Genomic DNA, 11,526 nt, shown 5'->3' on the forward strand with positions numbered 1-11,526 from the left:
CTCTCTCTCTCTCTCTCTCTCCTCTCTCTCTCTCTCTCTCTCTCTCTCTCTCTCTCTCTCAGCACCTCAGCGGTGTGGTTGGTATGGTATTAGCTTATCACCTCGGTGGTCGCGGGGTTCGATTCTCGGCCATTCCTTTGAGGAGTGAGAGGTGTGTATTTCTGGTGATACAAGTTCACTCTCGACGTGGTTCGGAAGTCACGTGAAGCCGTTGGTCCCGTTGATGAATAACCACTGGTTCCATGCAACGTAAAAGCACCCTACAAACAAACAATCTCTCTCTCTCTCTCTCTCTCTCTCTCTCTCTCTCTCTCTCTCTCTCTCTCTCTCTCTCTCTCTCTCTCTCTCTCTCAGTAACAGTGTAGAATACAGAGTGTAGAAATCGTCTCTTAGTGCATAAGAATGGGGTAATACAAGGCGGCCCTTAAACGAGTACCCCTCTTAATATTTTCGTTTTCTTTGGTGTGAAGGTAGAAAACGTGGATCTTACATAATGGGTAAACTATATAAAACTAGATACTTGTGGCGATTGACGAAATTCTAATGTAGACGATTTATTCAGGAATACTCTTTTTCCATTTTACATTAAGATTGCTCTCACACACTAACTATGGCTATTCGATTTGTATAAAAGATAAAAAAAATCAGTCATAAATAAGACTGCAGATGATGATAAACCAAAATAACTGTCACTTACGAAGAGGCCCAATGCTAAGGCTGAGAACTAGAAGGGCCAATGTCATAAAACCATGTTTTCAGAAAAACGCATGTAAAATATTGCTTCCTTTATTAAAATTCAGGTAAGTACAGCAAAAGAAAGCTTTTTTTTTGGTGATTGCTTAACTTATAACATTGGCCATTATAGCACTGAAACAGAGATAAATTTCTAGTTTAGTGACGGTCTTAACAACCATCGGCCATTTTTTGACATTGGCCTTTTTAGTTCTCAGCCCTGGAATGCGTACACAGACAACCTCATTTATTTGGAAATGACTAAAAATATCGAAAATTGAACACTTATTATGGAAATTTCAAAAGTTCTGTAAATTCACCTTCCTTGCCATTATGCAAACCTGAAAGTGGTTCTATTTATTTCAGGAAGTTATTCGTTTTTCAAAGTTTCAATTTACTCTGCTTCGTCCCTAGTAGGTCGTACCTCATTTCGTATCCTGTTTAAATTCGAAAAATATTAATTCGTGGTTACTTCTGGCAGACCAGTGATGATCGATTTCTGATTACCAGTAATGACATCGTTTCATTCCTCCTTCATTACGTCATTTCCAAATTAGAGAGCGCCATATCAGGAACCATTTACCCACTACTTAATGTGATGGACTTACATGTTCTTGCATTTCATGCAGTATATCTCGATATTTGCGTAAAACAGTAACGAGTTCGTTAAACATTTAATGGACATGCATTTATTTAGTGATTTTCTAAAGCAACCTGTACGCTTTGTTGAGTCGGAAAGGTGTACTCTACAAAGAAGACAAGTAACGTCCGTATTAGGTAAACGGATCCTGCTACGTCATTTTTTGGCCAGTGCCCCCGACGAACTGGGCAGGGGGTCCAGGGGCCAGGGCACTAGATAGTTATTGGTTGTGTGGGGTATAGCCAGGCGACCAAGGACCCTGCTAAGTAATGATGCGTCAACAAGATTCGGTTACGTCATGTTTGGTTACGTAGTATGGTACCTGGAGCTTAATTTATCAAGCGTGTTATTCGCACGAAGGTACTCTAGCCTACGTAGAGCGTAGATTCGTACACGAAAATCGTTCTTGATCGGTAATTTAAGGTTTTTAATGGTTTTTCTATTCATTTGTATTTCACGCGTATTTCTATGGTTTTTAGAAAGTTCCTTCGCAAGAGACATGTTTAGTAACCCCAGACCTACGTGGGCCCAATTTTATTTCAAAATGGTTTCAGCAATCTGATTATTTATGTGTATAATCTATTCCATAAATGGATACAGGTTGTATCAAGTGAAAATACGGGTTAGTAGTGGTGCTGTTTCTTTGCTGTCTATATTATTTCTAGACCAAAACTGTTGTAGTTATGCTATCAAAAATATAGTAGGGCTTAGATACTGGAACACTTTTCCCAGACTATTAAATCTGTTGCCAGGTAATCTCAGCCTTCAATTTTTTTATTATTAATTTTATCATTTCTCAAAGATGTGAAAAAATTGAGAGAGAGAGAGAGAGAGAGAGAGAGAGAGAGAGAGAGAGAGAGAATGTTTCCCTTGAACTACGACTGCCTTAATCAGATTGTAAAGTCCAATGGTAAGTGTCTTTCGTGGTCTTAATCTCCCACAAATCTAGCGCCTCTTTTCTTGTCCAAGTGGGTAATTTTCATATGACTCCTAATATTCTTGCTAACCCGTAAGTCTTTTACCAAATTCCAACTCAAGAGAACCTTGAGTGGATATCATTGCTCCTAAAGTTATAAATATTCAAAATCATTAATATGTTCTCCTTCTAGTGTTATATGATTCCTTTGTGCATACTCTGTCTTCAGCACTTCTCTTATTTGAAGATTTATTTTGAGTTCCAGCTCGCTAGATATCTGAAGCATTTTTTTAAGCAAACTTGTAAATCTTGTGACGTTTTGCTGATTGAAGTAGCATCATTTGCATACTCTAAGGTGACCCTCTATCAGTACTTCAATCTAAACCCTTTCTACCATCTCCGACCACTGTTTTGATTATCAAATCTTCTAGAAGGGCAAGAATAAACGTCACACTAGACCCCCAAATTGACCCAAGGTCCCACCTAGGGACCCCTGCCACCAAATTGCAACCAGCCACTGACGTCAGGGGGCGAGTTATCTTCGTTAGCCGGTGAGAAAGAGCCAAAGGACCGAGGAGCCGGCTTTGCAAGACAAGGTAAGGTAACCCATTGTACGTCATGTTTGTGTTTCATCAGCGGGAATCTCGCCTCGTCATCATGACCCGGCCCAAACGAGCGAAAGGCTTAAATGCAATGTCATTGAATCGTCCGTCAACCGCTTATCGTTTTCTTTGCGAACGCTGATGGATCCCGTTTTCTTTCCCCTGACGAGTTAAAGAGAACTTTAGGTCTTCGTACGTCGCTCGCTCCCCGGCGGCTATGTTTATGCGTACGCCCGTTGGTTAATCGACGTCTCGTCACCTCCTCCTCCTCCTCCTCCTACAACAGCCGCGTAAACCTGTATAAAGGAGGAGGAGCCCCTTTGCCTGGCCTCTGCCATCATAGGAAAACGATTATGTGTTTTCCGACCGAGCAGGCAGCAGTAAGTGAGTGAGGCGAAGAAGACGGCTTTAAACAAACGCAGTCGATATCTGCTGGAGTTAAGCGAGGCAAGTTTCCTCCTCCTCCTCCGCTTCTCGTTCAGTCGTTTCGGGTGCTTAACGAAGAACGGCTGTCCCCATCTCTACTCTGTTACTAGTGTGACTGGACACAGTGATCAGTTAGCGTTACATATCCCTACAATTGATTATATAAACAGCTCGCGTTGTGTCCAACGAGTGCAGCGTCCAAGGAAGAAAGGGTTTTCGTGTGTTGTTACATAAGGAATGAACGAAATACCGTGAAGGTAAGTTGACGACGGCACGGGAAAGCATGGTGTGTGGGTAAACAATGGGATCGTGTGTAGTTCAGCTGTCGATAATGATGTTGTTTAACGAAATGTAACCTTGAACTCTACTGTAAAGTACGAATCAGCGTTTTGTAATTTTGTTGCCATTAGATGCTACACCATCACTGTACCACAAATTACTTGTAAGTTGCAATAGCTACCCAAACAATCTAGTAGTTTGCTTTTATGGCTGATTGTAACTGAATGCCGGAAGAGTATATATGCAGTAGTGGGCGGGGCGTGGGCGTAGGCTGGGTGCTTGCAAACCCCCTCCCCACCCCATGAAATTTTGACAATTCGAAGCAATCACGTTATGAATGGTTAAAAAGCAAATCCTTGCGTGTAATGCATTACATTAAAATATAAGATACATTGCATGTTTTGTAGTTAAAAACCAGCATTCTTATGAAAGTCTATTATTATTTATTTAGATAAATCGATGGCTTATTAACCAATATATAAAGTCTTACACTCTTTATAATATGAACTATATTTGCTGTTTCATCGACACAGGGAAATTTCTGGACTCTATATATTATTCCGCGGCGGTCTAGACTATGGCAGTTGCGGTTTTTCTATGCAGTTTTACCCCCTCCTGCAACAAGAATTTTAAGTAATGTTTATTCGGACGACTGTAATTAACCCCCAGGGGCTCGTACTAAAACTCGGCGAAATACATTTGACGCCCCATTCCTGGTGGTTTCGTTCATCTCCGCGGGGACGAACGATGCGGAAATGCTTCTATTGAATACCCTTGCATGTAGAATAAGAAAAGACACAGGTAACCATTATCATATGGGAATGTTACCCTAAAACCAGACTATATATTGTTATATAATTTAGAACGCGATTGCCTCGCCGAAGTAAGAGTCACTCCCTTTTGGTAAACAATGATTGACTTTCGGAGAGAAAGGTTTTTCTTTTCTTTTTTTTTTTTTTGTTTTTTTTTTTTTTTTTTTTTTTTTTTTTTTTTTGGAGGGGGCATTATCCCCACTGACTATACTACAGTGGGCAGTTTAGAGTCTTTTCAGACTACCCTTCCCCATGAACTCTTGAAGTTTTCACCATTTACCTTTGTTTCAAAAACCTTTTGACTGTTCACTTAGTTTATAGTCAGGTAAATAAGCTCTTGATATATTTTTGTGAATAGTAATCACCATCGTACTTAAACAAATTTAGTGAGGTACAGCAATATACATGAACAGGTAATGAACATCTCAAAGGGCGCCAGCGATTCAGATATCATAGATAAAATCTTCCTTCAACCAACGCTGAAGAGGAATTATCAGTGGGGTTGACTTAGTAAAATAACTACCTGTGGATGGATCTCTTAGTATAAATGCCGCCTTTTCTGTAACTGTTCTCATTCATACATACCTGAAGAGTAAGAGACAGCATTCTCTGAAATATAGGACTTAATTTCTACATTTTGGCGTTTTTATGGGCTCATTTTATCAGATGAAATTCTGTTGTAACAGAACATTTTTACCAGTCATGTTATACATAAGTGTATTTTGTATGTGTACGTTTGTGCTCAGTATACAAGACAATGAAGTGTGGTAAAAAATGACTTAAGTGAACAAACAAACAAAAATACATAAATAAGGGTTTTGCTGAAACTTTAATTAGTAAATCTGAGAAAGTGCTTAAGGAATTAATTCTTTAGGATAGTATAGCCAGAGAAAGACGAAAAAAAAAAGTTCGCAGAATTAGAGGTACCTGAATAACGTGCATTCATGAGTTACGGAGGATAAATATATGAGAATGTATGAAGTGTAATTAAAAGTCGCCAGTAATTATTGTAAGGTGAGCGGAAGACGCCTGGTTTATGGAAAGGGTCGAAAAGAATTGGTGAAGGGAGGCCGTAATTATTATGTCATTACAGCACCTTGTAGTATACAAGGAAAGGTGCATTGTATAGCGTTCGATTTATAAAGTAGGAACTGATAGAAGAAGAGCAAAGTAGTGTCAGATAAGGAGGAAGACATTAAGTTATTCTTTGTGTTAGAAGTTTGAGTTGTTCACGTATGAAAATTTTCTGTTGTGTAAGTTCATCACGTATAAACGCACGACCTCTGTACACATTACGAATGCTAATCTCGCATAGCATTCTCTCTTGACTGTTTTGTCTGCCTGTATGTATTTGTACATGACGTTGCTTTTGTACACGTATCCGCTTGTTCGTGCTTGCCTTTGTTCTTGGAGGATTAACTCGGATAACAGCTCGTCACGGTGACCAACAATTGGTGTCATCAGTTGCAGTGATTGATAGTACATTGTGGAAATCTTTAGACCGAGGATGTAGTAGGTGTTTTATTTTAAAAGGGACCCGTGTAAATCTCTCTCTCTCTCTCTCTCTCTCTCTCTTTGCAATGCGAAGCTACTTTAGATTTTAATAAGAGTTAGTGTAGTTGTAAATTGTAGAAACTAATTCTCTCTCTCTCTCTCTCTCTCTCTCTCTCTCTCTCTCTCTCTCTCTCTCTCTCTCTCTCACTTTGTAATGTAATGTTACTTAGAATTCAAAAGGAATTCGTATAGAGGTAAAATGCAGAAATTCCTCTCTCTCTCTCTCTCTCTCTCTCTCTCTCTCTCTCTCTCTCTCTCTCTCTCTCTCTCTCTGTAATGTCATGTCAACCATAGTCTTTAAAAAATAGATATGGTTTATGAATATTAAACTAAATAATATATGTCGGGTTAAATAATTACACAATTCATTAAGGTAATGCTCTTGATATAGACTAATTGAGTTAATTTCGTTCATTTAACTTGAAATATGACGTTAATTGGAGTCCCCTTCAAAGTTATGCAGCGTTAATTTGAAGGTTCCTTCAAATTTGCATAGATATGCAGACTGCACACAACTGTTCATTGTTGTCGTAATATTTATGAGCAATGTGTTTTGAACCAATGAATTAATAGGAGTTTCTGTTCGTGGAGATTATATTACTCCCGTCTTAGGTGCATTATGTATATGTGTGTTTGTATATATATATATATATATATCTTTTATATATGTATATATAGACAATATATATACATCCATACATACATTAAATATATATTTTATATATTGTGTTTATATTAATTAATATATATATATATTATTATATATATATGTATATATATATATATATATATATAATATGTACGGTATATATATAGTATATATATGTATATATATATATCATATATATAGTATATATATAATATAATATTATGTGTGTGTGTGTGTGTGTGTGTCTGTGTGTGGGTTGGTTTGTGGTGTATACATAAGTATATGTAAAATATATATGATAACTTCAGAGCTTATCAGATGCTTCAGATGTTTAAAAAGTGGTAAAACCTGAAACATAACAAAAACCAAACAGTATTTGCTGCCAAGTTCAAATTCAGGCTATTCCTCCGTTATCGGTAATTTCATAGTTTACAACTTCTTGGTTCAACTGCTTCTCTCTCTCTCTCTCTCTCTCTCTCTCTCTCTCTCTCTCTCTCTCTCTCTCTCTCTCTCTCTCTGTCCCCCTTTCTTCAGATCCTTGTACTTCATCTCATTAATGTTCTGAATCTCTTCACTTTGCTGTCCAGCCGCTACAACCCTTTACACTGTCTTGAGCACTGTATTGCTAAGTCCCCAGTGATTGGCTAGACAGGCTCAACTTCATAAATCAAATGAAAAGAAACTTGGAGTTGCGTCTTATGCTTTGAAATGCCAAGAAGTCAGGTGTAACCATTCCTAACCGTGGAAACTCGCAGGGGGGTAGTGCCGTCAGTGCACCTTACAATGTGCACTGTAGGCAATACTAAAAGGTTCTTTGCAGCGTCCCTTTGGGCCCTAGCTGCAACCCCTTTCATTCCTTTTACTGTACCTCCATTCATATTAACTATCTTTCAATTTGCTATCTACCCTTTCTTAACAATGATTTTGCAGTGCAATTGCTTTGAGGTTTTCCTCCTGTTACATCTTTCAAACTTACCCTCAATTTCCTTTCCAACGCTGAATGACGTCATAGGTCCCCGTGGAAAAGTCAAGTATGGCTTAGTTTAACCAGACCACTGAGCTGATCAACAGCTCCCCTAGGGCCGGCCTGAAGGATTAAGTATTTTTACGTGGCTAGGAACCAATTGTTTACCTAGCAACGGGACCTACAGCTTAATGCGGGATTCGAATCACATTCTATCGAGAAATTGAATTCTAGTCACCAGAAACAAATTCCTCTTGACTCCACGTCGGCATCCTAACCGTGGAATGACATGACCTTGACATTAGCCCCAGTGGAATCGAATTGGAATCGTCGGAAATGTCTTGGACCGAGATCGAACGTCGAAGGCGGAAATGGGTGAATGGATGATCATCTCCGGTCAGGAAACGCTCCAGTGTAATCGGTTGTTGTGCTTTAACGAATGCAAGTAATTATGGCTCGCTCCCGGAGTATACATAATTACGGGGCGTAGAGTCATTTATGGTAATGTATTTCGGATGTATGGTCCAACGGACGGGCGTCGCCACCAATTTCTTTTTCGGGTTTTGTCGTGGTTTTTGTACGCGTAATTATCGTCTTGTTTTTCTTGTAATTTATGCTATTTCTGGTCTAATGCCCACAATCCAGTGACTGGTGATTACTGTGACTGAGCTAAAATCGTCCCATTAAAAAAAATCAATCAATCACCGTAGCCTGCAGCAGTGCGATACGCGAGTGAGGAACTTGATACAGATGTACTTGATTTGTGTGTGTGATATATATATATATATATATATATAGATATATATATATATAATATATATATATATATATATATATATATATTGGGGACATTACAGCTATGAATCTAGGAAAATCAAACCTTATTCTTGGGTGACGTCACACATAAAGCAAAAGGTGGAGGGGGTTGGGTGCCTGTATGAAAGTTTTATCACCTTTGGCGAAAGCTTCACCTGTCGTTAAAGCCAGGTAACAAATTCACTAGCGGCAGGTGAATGAAGGTGTGAAACTCCCTGAAGTGGAATGAACACACACACACACACACACTTTTTTTTTTTTTTTTTTTTTTTTTTGTTTTTTTTTTTTTTGGCATTAGAAACAAAAGTGGCTTTCGTTAGAGGTGGAATTTTGATGGAAGATTTCAGATTTGAATAGCCAGAAAAAAATGCATCCCTAGCTTCTCATGTGTAACAATAATAGATTACTAATAATGCACACGTACAGTTCAGGTAATCTGACAAGAACTTGAGACAACAGACACATACAAAATATATTCTTTTTTTTTTTTTTTTTTTTTTTTGTACATACCAGGTTTCAGTGTATGGGGCTTTAAATTCCACGCAGAACGGCCTCCCAATTATAGTTATTTTCTTTTTCTGACATCCAGTGGTAGTGCAACTGCAACTGCTTTCAGCCTCAAGAGGAGAGGCTTATCTGCCCCTAAACGTGGTATCTTCCTCCTCCAGTGGGTCCACAACCCCTAAGTATGTCCACCTCATACCGCTGGCACCTCCTCTGCAGTGCCCAGGTAGTACCTCATCTACAGGTCCTCAGAATGACCTGACATGTGGTAACCATTGACCTCAGGGTAGATAGGGGAAAATATGAATAAAATCGGGCAAACTAAAACCGCCTTTAAAACAGAAAGTAATCACGTCCTATCTTAAAGGCGGTAGGAAAGTAACTATCGGGTCACGGGACGCCAAGGACATTCTGGGTACTACATACCCCGTGACCTGGTATAGATGCCAATAGTCCCTGGATCTCACAAGTTTATTATTAATTCTACCGGTGTCCAAATTGGCGCTAATATTATCCTAATGTTAAGACCTCAGGTTTGTTAGTTATGAAAAATACAAATTGGTTAAAAATTTGTCATTTTCCCTCAGTGTAAAATACCAATCCACTGGCACTTTGAGGGGCAGGAGTGCCCAGGTAGGGCCAATTGCTACCATTGCAGTAGCAATCCGTTTTGACTAGCTGAAAGCAACTAGTGTTGATAAGCTTTACGCATCGGCGATCATCCATGATTTAGCAGCCAAGTTATTATATTATATATATATATATATATATATATATATATATATATATATATATATTATATATGTATATATGAAAGAGATAATCGGTGCTTTACGCTCTTGTGGAATTGGACTGTGGACCCTTCACCAAGTAGATTTTCACACAAGCCAGTATATATAACGATTTCACAACCTCGACTCCATCGGCAGTTTTGATCCCAGGATTCCTAATTTAATTTATAAAGGACAGTAGTAGCCTTATTTCTTGAGCCCGTTTCCCCGCATTCTTCTCGTGATTCTCGTGGCGGTATGCGAAGGCGACGGGGCTGTACAATGACGTATTTGTTCTCTTAATTGGCGAGTGGACGTCGTTGAAACCGTTTCAGTGTCGAAATGTTTCTCTTTGCACAAGTTTCTGCACCCCAGTTTCTTCGTCTTCTTCTTCTTCATCTTCTTCTTCCTCTTCCTTTTTTCTTCTTCGTCTTCTTCCTATCTTCTTCTTCTTCTTCTTCTTCTTCTTCTTCTTCTTCTTATTTGTAAAATAAGTTATCGGAATGGAAGCGCCAAAGACTGCTAACCTCGTGAGGTAGAAGATCAGATTGCTCTCTGTGATATAGGCAAAGAGAAAGCTCTTTTAGATGGGACCATCTACTATACGCACTCCATGAGCAGCATTGCTCACTGGAGCTATATATTTATTGATGTTATTTTTGTATCACGTGGTCCAGTGGTTATCAACCTTATCTTACCAGCGAGGGACCCTGAGATCGATACTATTTGGCGAGAAACAAGGTGGTTTCATTTCCCTAAACGTCTGTTGTACCCTGTTGACCTAAGCAGCTAGTTAAGACCTTTGGTGAATTGTAGCCGCTTTTAAGGTTTTAGACAAAGTTCAAATTATTATTATTATTGTTATTATTATTTTTATTATTATTATTATTATTTTATTATTATTATTATTTATTATTATTATTATTATTGGAAAAGTAAATCCACCATAATATGTCTGCTTGGTCTTGTTATTTAAAATACAAAGCAGAAAGCTTTCGATGACCTGCTTTATATTTTAAATAACAAAATCAAAAAACAGACATATTATTGTGTATTTTTTACTTTTCCATTTTATTGACTCCTGTGATTATGAGTTTCCTTTGGATTATTATTATAATTATGATTATTATTAATTGTTAACTATATTATTTTTTTTATTTATTTTTTTTTTTGCTCTTATCACAGTCCTCCAATTCGACTGGGTGGTATTTTTAGTGTGGGGTTCCGTGTTGCATCCTGCCTCCTTAGGAGTCCATCACTTTCTTACTATGTGTGCCGTTTCTAGGATCACACTCTTCTGCATGAGTCCTGGAGATACTTCAGCCTCTAGTTTTTCTAGATTCCTTTTCAGGGATCTTGGGGGGATCGTGCCTAGTGCTCCTATGATTATGGGTACGATTTCCACTGGCATATCCCATATCCTTCTTATTTCTATTTTCAGATCTTGATACTTATCCATTTTTCCCCTCTTTCTCTCAACTCTGGTGTCCCATGGTATTGCGACATCAATGAGTGATACTTTCTTCTTGACTTTGTCAATCAACGTCACGTCTGGTCTGTTTGCACGTATCACCCTATCCGTTCTGATACCATAGTCCCCAGAGGATCTTTGCCTGATCGTTATTATTATTATTATTATTATTATTATTATTATTATTATTATTATTATTATTATTATTTTGTTAAAAATGATTGCTGCTTCAGCAATATTAATCTTGTAGAGAGTCTTCTCGTTCTTGCTTATACGTACTGGCGAGCAACGCCACCAAAGGGCATGGTAAAATGCCCGCTATACTGCTGCGTTGCTCGCCAGTCTATAAGCAACAACGAGAAAGCCGTCATCAGAAAAATAGAGAAGACCT

General features: G+C 38.4%; 1 protein-coding gene across 1 annotated transcript in view; it reads left to right on the plus strand.

Annotated features, from left to right (window-relative positions):
- Positions 1 to 3,123: 3,123 nt before the first annotated feature.
- LOC135211912 (multidrug resistance-associated protein 1-like) overlaps positions 3,124 to 11,526 on the plus strand; it is a 78,648-nt gene continuing 70,245 nt past the window's right edge. Inside the window, exon 1 of the mRNA XM_064245144.1 lies at positions 3,124 to 3,573. The gene's annotated coding sequence lies outside the window, so the exon portion shown is untranslated. The remainder of the gene's footprint in view (positions 3,574 to 11,526) is intronic.

Source organism: Macrobrachium nipponense, chromosome 40 (genome assembly GCF_015104395.2).
Source record: "Macrobrachium nipponense isolate FS-2020 chromosome 40, ASM1510439v2, whole genome shotgun sequence".
Classification (NCBI taxonomy): Eukaryota; Metazoa; Arthropoda; class Malacostraca; order Decapoda; family Palaemonidae; genus Macrobrachium; species Macrobrachium nipponense.